The sequence below is a fragment of the Giraffa tippelskirchi genome, chromosome 8, assembly GCF_054371585.1.
Source record: "Giraffa tippelskirchi isolate mGirTip1 chromosome 8, T2T-mGirTip1v1.2.pri, whole genome shotgun sequence".
In the NCBI taxonomy this organism is placed as follows: domain Eukaryota; kingdom Metazoa; phylum Chordata; class Mammalia; order Artiodactyla; family Giraffidae; genus Giraffa; species Giraffa tippelskirchi.
The window spans coordinates 140,563,416-140,582,754 of NC_137282.1; the positions used below are offsets into that span (position 1 = coordinate 140,563,416).

The 19,339-nt window shown below is 43.4% G+C and overlaps 1 protein-coding gene across 7 annotated transcripts in view; it reads right to left on the reverse strand.

Annotated features, from left to right (window-relative positions):
* The window catches only part of TRAM2 (translocation associated membrane protein 2), a 145,101-nt gene that overhangs the window by 85,707 nt on the left and 40,055 nt on the right, over positions 1 to 19,339 (reverse strand). For 3 of the 7 annotated variants that reach the window (XM_081517366.1, XM_081517371.1, XM_081517375.1), the window contains one exon: positions 15,300 to 15,428. The exons of the other annotated variants lie outside the window; for them this stretch is intronic. The gene's annotated coding sequence lies outside the window, so the exon portion shown is untranslated. The remainder of the gene's footprint in view (positions 1 to 15,299; positions 15,429 to 19,339) is intronic. 7 annotated transcript variants of the gene reach the window in all.

The window sequence follows — 19,339 nt, forward strand, 5'->3', positions numbered from 1 at the left end:
TAGCCAAGGCCGGGGCTGGGCGCCAGCGGGATCCTCTGATGCTGCCGAACAGATAGAAGATGTCATGCCAGCACCCAGAGGGAGCTGCAGTGTCCGGGCACAAAGGCTCTGGGACACCTTTCAAGTCTGTGCGGAGACAGAGGAATGACAATCCCCGCCCCCCTACAGGGTGCAGCTAGCCTAGAGGGGGCTGCTCCTCTTCAGATGGGCTTCAGACACTGCCTGCCTGGCTGGAGACATCAAGCAAAGCCCTAATGGCAGCAGCCCTCTGGAGGCTTCACCCAGGCTGGGCTGACACACGTCCCGATGCGCACACATGGTTGTGGCTGACGGCCCAGGCAGACACTACTGTTTTGGCTTCTGTCACTGATTCTTCTCCCTCTATCAGCAGTACCACACTCAGAGTCCTTGATCCCAGCTCTCCTGATTAGGGTCCCTGCAATCCATGGGTCCTCGCCTGTATCCCCATGGGACCCCCTGGTGGATCCACCAAGGTCAAAGGCATCAGCGGAGGCTGGAAATAAGGCCAGTGGGGTGGTGCAGACGGGGAGGGAGAGTTTGGTGGATATTTTCCCAACAGAATTTAAAGAGTGCTGTCCAGGGCCTCCCTGGTGCTGCCTGCCAATGCAGTGGACATGGGTTCAATCCCTGGTCTGGGAAGATCCCACATGCCAAGGAGCAACTAAGCCTGTGTGCCACAACTACTGAAGCCTGAGCGCCTAGAGTCTGTGCTTCTCAACAAGAGAAGCCACCACAAGGAGAAGCCTGCACACTGCAATCAAGAGGAGCCCCGGCTTGCTGCATCTAGAGAGAGCCCACGTGCAGCATCAAAGACTTAAAACAACAAATAAGCTTTAAAAAAATAAATAAATAAAGAACGTGGTCCTGAATCTCTCTTGTCCCCCTGGAGAATGATTTACGGTGACAGCTCTGACCCTGGAGTGGACTTTGGGGAGGTGGGGGCAGAGTAAAAAGTTGGCCTCCTCCTTTGACTTCCATTTAGACCAGCTCTCCAGGGGCATTGAGAACGACTTATAGAGTTCTCCCAAAAGAATGAGGGCTGTGGCCTGAGCCAAAGGTGTTTACTCCCTTGGAGGTGGGATTTTTATTGTTAGTTTCAACATCAAGGAGGTGTGAAGGTTAGGTACAAATCCTGACAATCAGTACCACCTGAGAAAGGCCAGAAAGGGGCTCCACGGGCCAGGGCTTCTCAGACTTCAGGTGCACAGTGGGGAAGCAGCTGGGAATCTCATGAAAATGCAGATTCTCAACCAGTAGGTCTGGGGGACCTAGAGGGCTTGTGTTTCTGACTTGCTGTTGAGGTTTGTCTTCTGGACTAAGAGATACTCCTGTTCTGACCTGGCATTCCCTTCTACACACACCACCGCTGCCAAAGACCTAAAATAAAACAGGGGAACTGCATTTTCTGGAAGTGTCTTACACAATCCAAATCATTGGGAAAGGACTGCCATCCTGTATTTAGAATTTTTATCTGTCCCCTCCTCTTTCCCTGCCAAGAATGGTCTTAATGATCAGGTCAGAGGGTAGAGCAAGGGATGAAGAAGATTTCATGGAGAGTCTTGGGCAATCTTAAAGAAAGAGCAGAATCAACCATATGAAAAGGACCAGATTTTACTCTAAAATACAGTCTTAAAGGTGATTTGGATATATATGCATAACAATGACTAGAAAACGTGGTTAAAGGCAAATTCTATCCGTTCTTTGTGCTTTTCTGTATTCCCCAAATTTTCCACAAATGAACCTATGTCACTTTCACTTTTTTTTTTTTTGGTTGCACCTCGAGGTACGCAGGATCTTAGTTCCCACACCAGGGATGGAACCTGTACCCTCTGCAGCGGAATTGAGGAGTCTTAACCACGGGACCAGTAGGGAAGTTCCTGCTTCCACTTTTTACAAAAAGGCTAACCTTGAAACATTCTGGACTTTGGAAGTGCATTGGTCTTGCCTCTGGTGCTGGGAACCAGAATAGAATCTTTAACATCTAAGAGCTAATACTGTATAGATAGGTGCACTCTGCAGATAACTGAACCCTGGGAGATGGAGAGAGGGCAAGGATCTTCTGGAGTTGATGAGACCAAGCCAGCACGCAGGTCAGCATTGAATCACCACTTAGCATTGAAGGAGGGAGGGAGACAGCCCTAGGGGAGCACCCCGATCTCTGCCTCCTGAGGTCATGCTGACCGCTTGTAGCCCAAGGTCTAATTTATTTTAGTTTCTACGTCTGTAAGCAAGGCCAGTTTGCACAAATGTTGGTCTGGCATCTTGATCCGTGTTTACAAATCAATGAGCAGACTATCGAAATCCATAAACTGTGATTGAGTGCATTTTATAGATGAGAAAAGGCAGGTTGGGGGAGGGAAGTTGGAAAGAGCGGAATTAATCATGGAAATGGAAACTTCATAACTCAGTTTCCCTCCCAGGACATTTCCTCTCCATCAGGGATTCCCCATCTTCAGAAGTGTTAGAGCAGCATGACTCTGGATTATCAGCAGGGTGCTTTGTATACAGTAGGTGCTCATTTTTCAAAATACCCTGATGTTTCTTTCACAATCTGAGTATAGAGCACTGAGCAGTTTTAGGAAATTGCTATCTTTCCCCACTGACAGCAACAAGCTTTGAAAGAGGTTTGCATATACCATCACCAATACCTATTTGTTAAACAAAAGAATATCAAAACAATAAGATTTAGGAGGATTGAAAAAACAAAACAGGTTGCTAAGAGACAGAAAAAGAGATGGCTCTAAATGTAGCAATGTTCTTTTATGTTTACACATATAAGATGGCTTTCTAGGTTTCACGCACATGATTTCTAATGTTTGAGAAAATAAAATTAGAGGAGGGTTGCCTTCTCAGGTCCCTCCACCCTCTGTGTGGGAAAGAAGACTGGTCTTCTGTTACTACCTTGACTGATCTCTCTACCGCTTATTTGCTAGGCCCTTTCAAATTTGAATAATCTTCATTCTTTATGCCTAGGTTGCAAAGGTAAATATAAGCGACATTTGCTCTTTTGTCTCCAGTCTTCACTCCTCTGGGTCCTTTGTTGACCTACACTCATGACCCTTCCCATCAGGTGTCCTGTATTTTCATGGCTTCCTCTAGAAAAAAAGGAAAAACTATACACAGGTCTGAACAGCTGGTAATGATGACAGTTTAGAGTAGTCGAGATGTGGTATTCCAGGCCAAACTGCAGACCAATTTGTCTCCTAAGGCTCTCCTTGACTACTTTTAAAAAAGTATTTATTCATTTATTTTTGACTGTGTCGCATCTTCATTGCTGTGCGGGCTTTCTCTAGTTGCGGTGCACAGGCTTCTCATTGCAGTGGCTTCTCTTGTTGTGGAGCACTAGGATGCATGGGTTGCAGCTTCCAGCCTCTAGAGCACGGACGCATGGGCTTAGTTGCTCTGTGGCATATGAGATCTTCTAGTATCAGGGATCGAACCCTTGTCTCCTGCATTGGCAGGCAGATTCTTTACCACTAAGCCACCAGTGAAGCCCCCTCCTTGACTACTTTTAATCCTCTGTTTTCAGTGTCAAGGTGTCCCTGGACCCCAGATCATGTCTCTGAGGCTCTCTATTGCCTCTGGGAAGGCTCTGGACCTACAGTCTCGCCCTGATCCCCGTACCTCTCCCCTTCTCACCATCCCATCCAAACTTACCCAGCCTTGCCCCAGTCTTCAGCATCTTTGTCAGAAACTGACCAAATCTAACAACAGGCCCCTTAATAGTGAGAATTAAAGTGCATTTTTGAGATGATAGACCTTCAAATCACCCAACATAAGCAACCCTGCCCTTGGATCCAAGAGCCCCATAAAGATTGATGACAGGTGAGTGAAGCTGTGCCCTGCGTAGTCCCCTCCCGATTCCATAGCACTTTCCTCCAGCACTATGGGCATCGGTGATTCACTGGTACTTCAGAGGACCAAGTTGTCCCCTAAGTAAAGCAGATAAGAAAAAACACAAAGCAGTCTTTGCTGCGGTGAATCATTTTCCTTTTAGTGTGTTTGCACCATCTTCTTCTGAACCAAGGTCCCTGACTGAGCAAACTGATACATGACCAGTTAGATTCTCCCGGCAGTGAACATAGCACATGCCCATGCCTCTGTTGTAATGATGCACACTCCTGGACCACCTCGCTCATTGGTAAGTGGGCTCCACAGCATACCTTCCCGACTGAGAGAACCAAAGATCAGATGTGGTCCTCAGTGTCCCCTTCCCTCGACGAGAATCAGCCTGGAGCTCCCACAGTTTGCCACATGGAGTTGGTGATGGACAGGGAAGCCTGGTGTGCTGCAGTCTATGGGGTCACAAAGAGTCGGACACAACTGAGCGACTAAACTGACTGACCACTGTCCTACGTCAAACTCCATGGCTGATTACGGAAAGCCCTCTGTTGTAGAGAGAAGCAGCTGGGAAGAGTCTCTCAGAAATCTAGGTGTGCTAGCAACCAGCAGCTAATGAGAACAATGCTTCATTCACCTGCTGTCAGAAGAAGCAGGAGCTGGAGTTCTCAGACCCTGGTCAACCGAACTTGAGAAGGAGTCTCTGGAAGCACAGGAGAAGCCTGCCATCGTTGTTACACCAGGCTGTGGTGGTATCTCGGTTGGAACTGCAAGACCCCTACTTGAGAGTATAGGATGGGGACCTGGTCAGGAGTTTGAGCTTCGGTGGGCCACACAGCCCCTGGAACGTTCCAGGAGATCCTCCTAACCAGAAGTTACCCAGCTCTGACTCATTCTTAGTTCACGGACAGGAATGCAACTCTCAGTCTAACTGAGGATGTTGAATTGGGGAAACTGGAGAAATGCATTCCTGGGGCGTGTGTGTGTGTCTGTGTGTGTGTGTCTGTGTTGGGGGTGGGGTGTACCACTTACTTTCTGATCGGAGAGCAAATGTGGTTGAACTTACCCTGGGAAAGGTAAGTTACAGGCAAACATAAATGTTACAAGTTTATCTCTTAAATATTTATCAGCCTAAACTTACTTATATAACATAATGATGAAACCCACAGGCTTTGGCATCAGAGAGATGTAGGTGTGAATTCCAGCTGTGCTCACTGTGTTGTCTTAGGCAAGTTACTTAACTTTTCTAGGTCTCAGTTCCTTTATCAGTAAGAGGGAGATGATGATAACAACAGCTCCGTCCAATCAGAGTTGTTTTGAGGACTGAATGAGATAAGGCAGTCGAAGCGGTAGAACCACTTAACATTCATAAATGTTCAATACATGTCAGCTATAATGCTGAGAGTGTGAAAGTTCATCATTTTTGGTAAAAGTCAAGTTTATTTAGGTCTAAATTATGTGTAATAAAGTTCACCCCACTTGATGTACAAGTTTTAACAAGCACATACAATCATGTAACCAACACCATGATCAAGATGCATCACCCCTAAAAGTTCTTCTGTTCCCCTCTGTCATCAATTCTTCTCCCCATCCCCCACCTCGTGCAACCACTGGTCTGTTTTCTCTCCCTCTAGTTTTGCCTTTTACTGAATGTTGTAAATGTCACCATGCAGTATGTATTAATAGAAGAAAGCTCATCATTTTTAAAGACTGACATATACTTGACATCCAATACATTTCTAAGTGGATTTAAAGACTCAAGATACAATTTTCATTTCAAATCAGGTGATATATTTTCCGTTGACTTATAGCAGAGGTGTGATATTTTTCAAATACCTCCTGAATTAGTTCCTTTATGGGTAAGTGGGTCTTTCTCATACACTATCAGTTATTAAGTCTCAGCCTTGAGGCTGGGGCTGGCAAGGAGGAGATCTCAGAGATTCAGAAAGGGGAAATACGAGTTCCCTTCCTTACCTGTATGGATAAAGGGGTGAGGAGAGAGTCATGTGAGTCAGAAGTGAGTCACATAGTACTCCATCTCTCCATTTTAGGAGAAGTCTGGGGGAGCAGTGGAGAGGAATGCCAGGGACAGGGGCATTTCATTTCTTTGTTTGTTTTAATTCATGGCTAGGACTCTGGGATGAGGTTGTCTTGTCACTTCCCTGTGCCAAACCTAGGAGGTAGCCACTCCTCAGTAAGCCTGGTAGCACCATGACTATTTCAGCTCCCACATGGTGTGGAGGGGCCCTAGATGTCCCCTCATGGAGAGAGAGAAGAAGATGGAGCTGAGGTGAGAGGGGCCCACTGTGACCAGGGGAGCTGACCCTATAGCAGGGAGGATGGGCTAATCCCCCAGAGCAGGGGCTGGACAGAGGGCATGGCTTGGAGGGCTTTACACCAGCAAGAGGCTGCAGAAGCCAGGCAGCAACATTGTTGTTTAGTCGCTAAGTTGTGTCCTACTCTTGAGATCCCATGAACTGTAATCTGTCAGGCTCCCCTGTTCACAGAATTTCCCAGGCAGAATACTGGAGTGAGTTGCCATTTTCTTCTTCTTCAGGGGATTTCCTGACCCAGGAATCGAATATGAGTCTCTTGCATTGGCAGGAGGGTTCTTTAACACTGAGAAATCCTGCCTGGAAGCCCCGAGGCAGCCAGGAATCAGCCCCAAACCCTGATCTCCAGTCAACTGAGCTGTATGCAGAGGTCAGCATGGAGGCAGCGATGGGCAACGGTGGCGATCGGAGCACCAGAGACACTTCTGGATTCTAGACCCTCGTCCCTAGTCCCATGATTATTCCTCCCAATCCCATCTTAGGGAAACAAAGGAGAGGGCAACAAAATCAGAAAGCCCAAGCATTTTCACTTATTACCACAGCAGACTAAGGTGAGTCACTAGGTGAGGGCTGGAGGGAAAGTCAGAAACTGTTTTCTCAGGTCACCTGAGCACAGTGTGGGTAAACTCCCAGACCCGGCGCACTTGCATCACAACTTCACAGACACTTTATCTTAATTTCTGGTCTATTGCTTCTTGACGGCAGCCTCTAAAATGGCAGCTTTAAGAATCATGGTCTTGCAACCAGTAGTCCAAAAGTGCAACACATCCCTCTACGAAGAGTGATTTTTAAAAGTTTGCTACTCAAGGGACCTCCCTGGTGGTCCAGTGGTTAAGACTCTGCACCCCCAAAGTAGGGGGCATGGGTTCAATCCCTGGTGGGGAACTAAGATCCCACATGACAAATGACATAGCCAAAAAAGAGTTTTCTACTCAAATGGACAGTCTGTAACCTGTCTTCAAGCTCAGGATTTCACCATTCAGATTTCTTCAATAAGCCTGCTCCCTTTCTTTTTAGTATACACACAAAGGTACCTCATGCCATTACATACATTTCTGCATTTCCACACAGCAAGTAAGAGTTTTTCATAATGAGCAATTGAAATGGGAGTTTGCTGCTAGGAGATTAAGAAAATGATTATAAATAACAGGAAAAGCAAATGCCCTTTATCTGAGAGCAAATAAACTTGAAATATTAGGGCAAGTTACAACACCACAGTGATCAAGTAATTAGTAGTTCCTATTGAAATAAGCTTAACCCAGGGAAACTCAATAGGCAATTATATTTCCCATATGTAACTGAGCAAGGAAAAATATGAGATTTAAGAATGTACAAAAGGAACTTCTTTGTAGACCTCTATTAAAATTGGATGTTGAAACCTGAATAGCATTTAAAGTACGTGTGTTTGCTCAGTTGCTAAGTCATGTCCAACTCTTTGTGACCCCATGGACTGTAGCCTGCCAGGTTCCTCTCTCCATAGGATTTTTCAGTTAAGAATACTAGAATGGGTTGCTATTTCCTTCTTCAGGGGATCTTCCTGACCCAGGGATCAAACTCACATCTCCTGCTTTGGCAGGTGGATTCTTTACCACTGAGCCACCTGGGAAGCGCCACATTAAAGTATATCATTATTTTTTCCCACCCTTTTATTACACTGAAGTGAGCACATCAATCTAGGGAAAAGGTGAAAGTTGGCATCTTGAAATGCACTGGGAAATTATAAATTATGAGAGTTTTTGATAAAGCTGGTATTTACAACTCCATCAAGGATTTTATATTATTTACATCTAGACTATATACACAATCAATGCCCACTAACCCATTCCAGTTAATTAGTGCTGTTTCCATTTTCAAAGTCACACGAGACCCTTCTTGCAGCCAGATATACTGAGATAGAGATGTTTTGAGAGGGTCACTTGGATCAAGATTTAAAATACAGTGCTTTATAATAAAGGCCTCTGAAGCCAGACTGCTTATTTTGACATAAATCAGAACCAAATTGGCATCACTGAGGATATGTTTTCAGTATCTACCTACAAACACAAATTCTCTTGAGTGATGTCAGATAGGACTTGGGCAAATAAAATGTCTACAGATTTGATGGATTTCTGATTCTGAAAACTCTGGAGAATTTTCAGAATCAAAACTTCAGAATCCCATCTTCAGATTTCACAACCAGGAGAAACAAACAGGAAACATCAGCCCTTGTCATTGACTTAGCAACTCAGTTCATCCCCCTAAAGTCTGAAGTTCCCCCCTTTTTTGGTGAGCTCTTCAGTTTCACTCATTTGTGCACTGATTTATTCATGTATTTGTCTTGTTAGTTATTTATTTCTGTGTATCAAATTACCCCCAAGACCTAGTGGCTTAAAACTGCACACATTTATTATCTCTTGGTTCCTGAGGGTTCGGAGTCTGATGTGGCTTAGCTGGGATCTCTGCTTTGGGGTCTCCCACAAGGCTGTAATCAAAGTGTCGGCCAGGGGTGGAGTCTCCAGTCAGGAAGCGTCCACTCCCAAGCTCATGTGGTTGTGGGCAGGATTCAGTTTCTTGCAGGATGTTGGACTGGGCCTCAGCTCCTCCTGAGGACTCCCTCAACTCCTTGCGATGTGATCATTCCCAACATGGCAGCTTGCTTCATCAAAGTATGCAAGCTGAGGAGGTAACCAGCAAGATAGAAGTTATACTCTATTATAACCTAATAATGAAAGTGAGATCCTCTCACAGTTGCCATATCCCATGGTTTAGAAACAAGTTTCTCAGGGTAAGGAGAATACACAAGGCTGTGAACACCAGCAGGTAGAGGTATTTGGGGACCATCTGAGAAGTTGCCAATCTCATGTATTAAGAATTTATTGAGCCCCTCCTAGCTGCGTGGCCCTATGCCAGGTACAGAGGATACAGTGAGGAGTACCCTTCTCTCATCACAATTCACAACGTATCTGGGGGAAAGGGGGCAGACATTCAGTAGATGATTGCAACTGGTGACAAACAGGCTGAGTTGGACATACAGGGAATAAAGGCTCCTATCCGGTCTAGATCGAGGGAGATAGGATGCACGTCAGGGACAGGCAATTCAGTGGAGGCTTAAGGAAGGACTGGTCCAGATAGAGAGGAGGAAGGAAGTTTTCCAGGAAGAGGAAACAGCCTGTGCAAAGATACTGAGGCAGGAAAGATTATGCTGTGTTTAACGGGAGAGTGGCCGGAGTGTAGACTGAGGGAATGGAAACAGCAAGAAGAGAACGTGGGGCCTTGTCTGCTGTCCTAAGGAGTCTGGCCCACGGCTAGTGATCTTCTCAAGGAGGCCCCAGAGATGTGACTCAGAGACCCCTGTGACCACCTTTCTCCTCCTCCTGAGGTCTTCTCCCTAGTGGCCTGCAATCAGTCCTGAGGCTGTGACCAGTCTCAGACGCTCCCAAGTGCCTCACTCCTCTTTATCTTGTGACAATATCCTGCTGATATGGTACCATACAGACCCAAAGGCTCCTCCTCCTTCCACCTATAGGGGTTTGCCAGCAAGTTTCAAGCAAAACCAGATGTGTGTGCATGCTTGGTTGCATCCAACTCTTTGTGACCTCCATGGACTGTAGCCCACCCCCTAATATATAAAACACAAAAGCAGAACCACTCAGATCAAAGAGAGCTACAGGAGGAGAAGGAGCCCTGGGGAACATCTTCCCCCACATTCCCACGAGGGTTCCCAAGACACCTCTCTGGGGCTCTAGAACACCTCTAGAGTGCCAGGAGCTCCAGGAGTCTGATGAATCTAGCTTAAGAAACACGACGCTCGGCCACAACTTTGCCAACTATTATTTCCAAGGACTCATTCTTTCAATAAACCTGTGTTGAACCCTTACGGCGTGTCAGGCATGAAGAAGGCACTGAGCATTTGAAGGATTAAGACAGTCTCTTCCTTCTGTGAACTCTCTAAGGAGCTATTCACCTGGGTGAGTGACTCACCACATTGCAATGTGATGTGCAGTTACAGAGGGTGGGGCAGGGAACCCTGGTGGTTCAAAGGGGACACAGGGAGAAAAGCTTTCAAGAATAGATGAAGCAGGACTTCCCTGGTGGTCCAGTGGCTAAGATTCCCTGCTCCCAGGGCCTAGATTCCATCCCTGGTCAAGGAACTAGATCTCACATATCACAACAAAGACCCAGCATAGCCAAATAAATAAATATTTAAAAAAAAAAATAGATGAAGCTTGGGTGAAGAGGAGTTTGCAGATGAACAAAAGGCCAGGGGTGGTACCTGTCTCTGTGGATTTGCCCTTGAAATCACTCCCTTCCCCCTGCCCAGCTCAAACCTCACCGTCTATATGGGTTACCCTCTTCTCACTAGGCTAAAACAAGGGCCCGAGGCTTTCAGTAGAAAGGCCTTGAGTACGCTCCTAGGCTCTGTAACAACCATGGTGTGGGTAAGCTTGTACTGAAATCACCGTTTCTGGATTGAGATAGAAGATGGGCAACTTTACACAGTTCTAGACCCCACATTGTCTTTCCCCACTTCTAAACAAAGAGACTGAGAGGGAACACTCTACCCCATCTCAGAGCATTTCCTCCCAGCCAGGGCTCTGCTCAGAAGGAGAAAGGATCTCCTGTCCACTGGAGTCTTAGACTGGGGTCACTCATCAGGCTGGGTTGTGTTCCGTTGGTCTCTGGGGTTCCCGATGGGTCTCAATAATCCAGAGTTCTAGGGAGAGCTGGCTTCCTTTTGCTGAGTAATTATGCAGAGATCTGACTAATCATTTGTGAGTGTGTGTGTGTGTGTGTGTGTGTGTGTGTGTGTGTGTGTATGTGTCTGTTAGTCGTTCAGCCATGTCTGAATCTTTGCAACCCCATGAACTCTACCCCACCAGGCTCCTCTGTCCATGGAATTCTCCAGGCAAGAATATTGGAGTGGGTAGCCATTCCCTTCTCCAGGGGCTCCTCCTGACCCAGGGAGCAAACCAGTGTCCCCCACATTGCGGGCAGATTCTTTGGCATCAGAGTCACCAGGGAAGCCATAACAACAGCTAAAGCTCATACCAGTCTTAAAACAGGAAATTCAGTAAATTTAGCCTTAATAAAGGATGCAATAGTAGGCTGACGCTGTGTGATATCAGAACAGTTGGGCACTCAGAGGAAAATGCTTCAGGACTGGATGCTGGGCTGCGCAAGCCAGGCGGTCTGTTGTTTAATTGTTTTATCTCTGGTGACTCATACAACATCTTTAGCTTAGCCTCAGGCCAGGTTTGGATAATGATGGCAAAAGAGTCCAGCTCAGCTCTGTCCTCCTCCTGCAGATCTTCCTTCCAACAAAAAATAAGCTCTGTCTTTGTCTTACAGACTCAACCCACCTTTGAATTTTTCCACACATTGTAAAGTCCTGGCATAGTATGATGGGACACCTGTACCTCTTATCATGTGTTTATAATGTTTATACAGTTTTATATTGCTTTACTTCCTTTGTCTGCCAGAGTAGGTGGTACGCTCTTTTCAGTTTCAGGGAATGCTTTCCGCATATTGGGATTTACAATTCTTTGCCACCTCCACTAGACTTAGCACAGTGTCAGGCAAGCAGGCACTCTATAAATATTTGTGTGTGAATGAAGAACCATGGCCTCCTCCAGTATCCCTGACATGAGGGGACCCAGCCGGGGCATTTGTGAGGAAAGGAGGCTGTCTGGGAGGGCTGTGTGTGGCTCACAGCTGGCAGGCAACGACCACAGACCCCAGGTCATGTATGTGTGACAGTTAACATCTTTATGTCTTAAAAAAAGAAAGATATATAGATAGATAGAAAGGAAGGCCCCTAAGTGAACCTGCATCAAGGATGATTACCATTTACTTAATCCCAGTTTGGACTACACATCACCAGGCTTCACTTGCACCCTTTCTTTTAGTTGTAATTTAGCCATTTTCACCACATTTCACTTCTTTACTCAAGAGAGCATTCCCGGAAAACAGCCCACCTGAGGACTCTGCTAAGAGCAGTGTGTGGATTTATTTCCTTTCAACTATTGCTGTTCACTCAGACGGCAGGCAGTTAGGGTTTCATCTACTTGAGCCTCGGTGAAAAGTTGAAGAGCAGGTAGCACAACTGGAGTGTCGTGATACGCTTCTTTAAAGACGGCATTTGCCTTTTAGTTCAAAGAGGAACTAGCTGGCATGGTCTCTCCCCTGGCTCCCCTGTCAGGAGGGGGCTTGGCTCCTGTTCTGAGGACGGCCTCTCCTGGCTTTATGACTGCAGGTGACTCACTCAACCATCTGGCAAATTTCTTCCTGCCATTTAAGGTGAGGAGAGTGGGGAATCTTAGGAATCGCTGCTCAGGCCTAAGGATATTGTGAGAATGAATTGCTTTTTGTCCGTCCCTTCTAGGAAAAACATGCATGAAAAGTTGCATTCCTGGATTCACCTTTCCCATAAACTGGATCTTCTTCCCATATCCTCTGTTTCTAGCAAAGGGCCTCTTTTCTACATGACACCTTTCCAGAGGCAACCAGCCAAGTCTTATCAGTTCTTCCTTTCCAAAGCCTGTGGATCTGTTCTTTTTACATTCCTCATTCATCTACTTAGTGACAATGACTAAGTATCAGTGAAATGTAAGCCATTGTATCGGTTGCAGTGGGTAAAAATAAGACTAAGAAATAGGCTTCCCGTGTAGCTTGGTCAGTAAAGAATCTGCCTGCAATGCAGGAGACCCAGGTTCGATTCCTGGGTTGGGAAGATCCCTTGGAGAAGGAAATGGCAACCCAGCCCAGTATTCTTGCCTGGAGAATCCCATGGACTGTAGCCTGGGGTCACAAGAGTTGGATATGCATAGTGACTAAACCACCACCAAGAAAGAAGAACTGGTTCTCATCGTAAGAAGTTTTTTTGTTTGGTAATTTTATTTACTTATTTATTTTTGACTGTGCTGGGTCTTCATTGCTGAACAGGCTTTTCTCTAGTTGCGGTGAGCGAGGGCTACTCTAGTTTTGGTACACGGGCTTCTCACTGCAGCGGCTTCTCTTGTTGTGGAGCATGGGCTTTAGAGGTGTGGGCTCAGTAGTTGCAACTCCCAGGCTCTAGAACACAGGCTTAATAGTTGTGTTGCATGGGCTTAGTTGCTGTGCGGCATGTGGGATCTTCCTGGATCCTGTGTCTCCTGCATTGGCAGGTGGATTCTTTACCACTGAGCCACTAGGGAAGCCCTACAAAGCTTCTTAAGGGTCACAGTCATCAACTCTTTCTCAGGTATTTTTTTCCTTGTGAGAAATTGAAGGTTCAATTCAAATCTCCTGTCTGTAATCTCTTAGTCATTTTCTCTATCAAGCATTCGACATCCAAATTAATATTCCTAAGTAAACATTTTAATCATGTCATTTCATAGAGTTAAAACTTTTTCATAGCTCTTCACTGCTCATAGGATAAAAATCAAACTCTTAATTTAACTCAAATTTAAGAGCTTCTAAAATTTGAAATAAACTTAGTTTCTGACCTTACTTTCCAAACTCCTCTTTATAAATATTCTGCTCAGATAAATTGGTCAGATTGTTATGCTAAAGCCATATGGCCAGTCTATTTATTCATCTATTCAAGAATGCATTGGATGAGACTTCCCTAGTGGTCCAGTGGTTAACAGTTTGCACTTCTACTGCAGGGGGCATGGGTTGGATCCCTGGCTGGGGAACTAAGATCTCACATGCTACGTGGCATGGCCAAAAAAAAAAATTAAGACTGGATTGGATGTCTTCTGTGTGGTAGTGCTGTGGCAAAGGACGGTGTACAGTTCTGTATTCAAAAGACATGGATTCAGACAAATGAAATGACTATGACAATGACAGAAGGAGCACTGGATGGAATTAAGCACCGGATGTGATGGGTGCACACAGACATGGCTGATCCAGCTTTGCAGAAGTAAAGCAATGTCACTCAGAGAAAATGACATCTAAAGTGAGAAGTTAGGCAAGAAGCTGAAGAAAATGTGTTCCAGACAGCAAAAGCAGTGTAGTCAATGCCCTGGTGATGAGAATAGGTTGTGTTTAAGAAACGGAGAGAATGTGAATCAGAATGGAACATGGAATACAAGTTTGCATTGTATGTCTTTGTGTGTGTTGAGTTGTGTGTAGGGAAACAAATAGAGGCTGCAGAGGGAAGCAAGCCTAGATCAGTGGAGATCTCATCAAGTCCCACAAATCTGGAATGGAGTATTTGGGAGCATTAAGTAAGGTCTTTCTTTCTAGGATTATTGTTAATGATCTTGTTAAGATGTTTGATCAATTTCCTTACATTAGTCCTGAAAGTATGAGAAACCCAACTGAGTCAGTCTTTGAGAATTCAGGCTTTTTATGGGGCTTTAAAAGAACAATATAGGAGATTTACCTAAATCAGTACAGAGATTAGTCTATCACCTGGTGGGATTTCATATTAAACTCTTGCTATAATAAAGATAATCGGTATCACTGGTTGAGCACTCAAAACAAACTTATATATTTTCATGACCTTGAGTGAGATATCTACTACTATACTCATTTAGTGATGAAAAAATTGAGACTCAACCAGTCTAAGTAACTGGCTTGAGGTCTTATGGTTGATTGTAAATATTTGCTTATTATGAACAAGCAAAGCTGGGATTTGAACCCAGAATGATCTTATTACAAAATACAGCTAATTTTAAGGTCTGTTTAGTTGAAATTTACCCTGTATTCATCAAAGAAGTTTTAGCATATTCCATCACCCTTCCTCATACGTCCAAGTATACAGGTTACTCTATGTTTTGCCTAGACTGGTAGGTACATAATAATAAACATGGTGTTGGATGAGGAAATGAGAAGTAAAGGGAGGATGCAGCAGGGAAGAGGGTGAGGGGTATTTCATATTGATGAGATATGGGAGAGAGGAATTTAAACCAGGCAAAATGAGTAAAACTAATGTTTCCCTCACTGCCTTCAGCTCAGGCCCTCACCTTATAGTAATAACCAGTGGGTTGGAGGGAAATTGCTTCTCTCCTGTGGCCCATTTGAGAGGTGTGATGAATGGCTCCTCACATAAGGCTCCCTTGTATGGAGGAACACAAGGACACAGAACACAGTCCTCCAAAAACAGAGGCCCGTGTCCAGTTTTAAAAACCACCAACCAACCTGTACTCAGAAACAGCCGTCCATTTAGATGCACAGGAACTGAACAGCCTTAGAAATGTTCCAAGTCAAACGGCCCAGAGTAAAAAACAAACAGCAGCAGCTTGCTTCCAGAGGCTTCCAGGAATCACCCTGCCCAATAAAGAAAACAACGGCCAGATCTGCTTGTTAACTAGTTCGAGTCTGAGAAGATAACTCTGGGCCTCAATCTTGTTTAACTATTTAACAATGGAAAAAATAATGAAAATGATCCAAGACCTTGAAAATAGGTTAGGAACTCAAATCAATATTTCAATTGATATCCTATCACTTACTATTCGCCCTAGGTAGCAAGGGCAAAGATTCTTATTGCAAAAACCCAGAAAACAACCTAAGTATCCATTAATGAAAGATGACAAATATACTAGTGTAGTCATGTTGTGGAATATCATACAACAAGGGAAAGGAAGTACTGTTTTGTTGTTCAGTCGCCAACTTGTGTTTAACTCTTTGCAACCTCACAGACTGCAGCACGCCAGACTTCCCTGTCCTTCACTATCTCCCAGAGTTTGCTCAAATTTATGTCCATTGGGTTAGTCATGCTATGTAACCATCTCATACTCTGCAGCCCCCTGCTCCTTTTGCCTTCAATCAGTTACATGGTGGACTATCATACAACAAGGAAAAGGAAGCACTAATGGTTACAAATACCAGTAAGTACTCAGGGAGCTAATTCTCCTTGTCAGTCGAGTGGAAAAGGTAAATTGCAGGATAATATGGACAGTTTGGTAACTTTTAAATATTAAAGAAGTGATAATACTTTAAGTGTTAAGTATTATAAAACAGATAACCAAATGAAACTGTGAATTCTTTCTTACTGAAAACTTTTATTCCTGGGACATCATGGATAAACTTAAAAGTAAATAAGAAAGCCCCCAAGAGTAAAGTGAAATTGAGTCAATTATCCAAAATTATGCTTAGTTTTCCAATATATAATCAGTTGAAGGACACCAATGGAAAAAAAATACATTCATAGTAGAGCAGAAGAACATACAACATTCTATAATATACAAGGCACTATATAGCCAAAACTTTATTAAGAAATATGCAAGTAGGGTGAAATAAATAGAGAAGTAGAGTATATTCCTGGGTGAAAAAAACCTGACTGCTAAAAAGGGTGAACAAATCCTTCTTAAATTAATTTACAAGATTAAGGCAATCCCATCAAAAAATCCCAGCAGAATTTTATTTTGTTGTTGGCATTTGAGGACATGATTCTAAAATTCACTTGGAAGAACAGAATGAGGAGAAAAATCAAGATTTTTATTGTTCCACTAATACAGCACAGAATGTCAGCTTTTTAAATGTTATGGTATTGTAATGAAAAGAATTAATACAACAGAAGAGAACATCTGCCCTGAAACAGATTTATTAGTATCTATCAATATATGTATTTGAGATAGAATATCACTATCCAATGATAAAAGGAAAGATTATTCAACAGATGATATATATTTTCATTGATTATATGAAAAAGAACAACAAAACCAAGCTTAATTTCAATATTTTGGCCTCAAGATTTCCATATAACTGTAAGATATACAATTTTATTTGAAAATAAAGATTAAGATATAAATGAGAGAAGGACATTCTAAACATAAACAAAAAAAGAGATCATAAGAGGAAGGATTATGTTTTCAGCACAGAAAAAAATTAAAACTGCTTTACAGGGCTTCTGAATTACAGAGGAATGATGGCTCCTGGAGCTTCCCTAGCTTTACGGCCTTGCTTCAGCATATCAGAAATACCACCATCCAGGGACTTACCTGGAGTTTCAGTGGTTAGGACTCTGTACTTCCACTTCAGGGGCTCAGGTTCTATCTCTAGGACTAAGATCCCGCACTCTAAGTGATGCAGTCAAAAAAATGAAAAATAAATAAAAACAAAAAATAAACTGAGGGACTGTAACAGAAATTGAGATAAGAACAGAAATCAGTGAATCAGAAAACAGAAAGATAACTTTTTTAATTTAAAAAAAGAAGAAAGTAAGCTAGGAAAGTAAACGAATTATTATTGGTTCGGTTCCATTGAGGATGAAATAACTGCAATTCCCGTATCATTGACACTGGAGACATGAATAACAAAAACAACAAAGTACAGAATAGATCAAAAGTCAAATGCAGATGTCTATGAAGAGCCCAGGACACACCTTGTGTTACAGACAGTTGACAAAGGTTCATCATTTCAATGTTTCATCAAAAGGAAAAGACTGTGAAAGCTGCATAAAACTCTGTACTATTTCTACAATGGGAAGAAAGGGGGAAATAAGAGAAAAATTGCAAGTCTCTATGATGACACATTTTTATCTTCTTTCCAGAGTTCACAAGACAGGTCAAAACCAATCCAATCCGGAATCTTCTGAAGGAGACCCAAAGTCCTCCTGACACCCACAGAACACAGATGACACAGATAAGCAAATATCTGATCTGTTCTTTAGTAGTTTTGCTGGTTTTTAACCAAAGGACAACATTTAAGGCCTGTATTCCCTGGTGGACCCGTAAATAACTCTCCGCTTTATTTTTGCTAAAACTTGGAAGGAAAATAAATTTGCCAAAGTCTCTGCAACACAATCCATATAGATAGAACAAAAACATATTAGAGTTTTGATTTGTATTTACTTTCATGTCACCTTTTAAAAATTTCTCTTCTCTCTGTGTACAGAATTTATCAGCACAGTGGTACATGAATGTAATTTAAAAATAAATACACACACACATATTATATATATATATATGTATATATATATGGGGTGTTCATGCTCATGTTTTAAAATTTTTATTTATTTTTAGTTGTAAGAAAATTGCTTTACAATGTTGTTGGTTTCTGCCATACATCAACATGAATCAGCCATAGGCATACATATGTCCCCTTTCTCTTGAACCTCCCTCCCACTTCCCACCCTATCCTACCCCTCTGGGTTGTCACAGAGCACTGGGTTGCATGTTCACATTTTCTAATGGTAGGGTGCAAAAAAAAAAAAAAATCGGAGACTATCAGTCTAGACCAGAGGCTCTCAGTCTCAATTAACTGTGAAACATGTTGCAGTTAATGTTTTATATCAAATTTGGATTTTTAAAAATCAGAGCAGACTCAGTTTATCTCTCAGTTCTTATATAGGTAGTGTGCTTTAATTTTTTTTTCATTTAAAAGACTGTTTTTTAAAGCAGGTTTAAGTTCGTAGCCAAATTAAAAGGAAAGTACAGAGATATCTCAAATACCTCTGCTCCACACAGGCACAGTCTTCCCCATTATCAACATCCCTTACCAGAGATGTTGTTCACCTACCAGCACCCCCTACCATTTGTTAAAACTGATGAACCTTAACAGACATGTCATTATCACCTGGAGTACACAGTTTACATTAGGATTCACTCTTACTGTTGTTGTACATTCTATGAGTTTGTACAAAAGAGAATTGGACCATAAAAAAAGCTGAGTGCTGAAGAATGATGCTTTTGAATTGTGGTGTTGGAGAAGACTCTTGAGAGTCCCTTAGACAGCAAGGAGATCCAACCAGTCCATACTAAAGGAAGTCAGTCCTGAATATTCATTGGAAGGACTGATGCTGAAGCTGAAACTCCAGTACTTTGGCCACCTGATGGAAAGAACTGACTCATTGGAAAAGACCCTGATGCTGGGAAAGATTGAAGGCAGGAGAAGGGGACAACAGAGGATGAGATGGTTGGATGGCATCACTGACTCAATGGACATGTGTCTGAGCAAGCTCTGGGAGTTGGTGATGGACAGGGAAGCCTGGTGTGCTGCCATCCCTGGGGTCCCAAAGAGCCGGACGTGACTGAGTGACTGAACTGAACTGAACTGAACCTATCATTATTGTATCATACAAAGAATTTTCACTGTCCCCCAAATATTCTGACAATTCATCCCTCCAATTCATCCCTCTCTTCACCCTCCAACCCCTGCAACTACCTTTTTTAAACTGTCTCCATAGTTTTGCCTTTTTCAGAATGTCTTACAATTGGAATCATACAGTATGCAGCCTT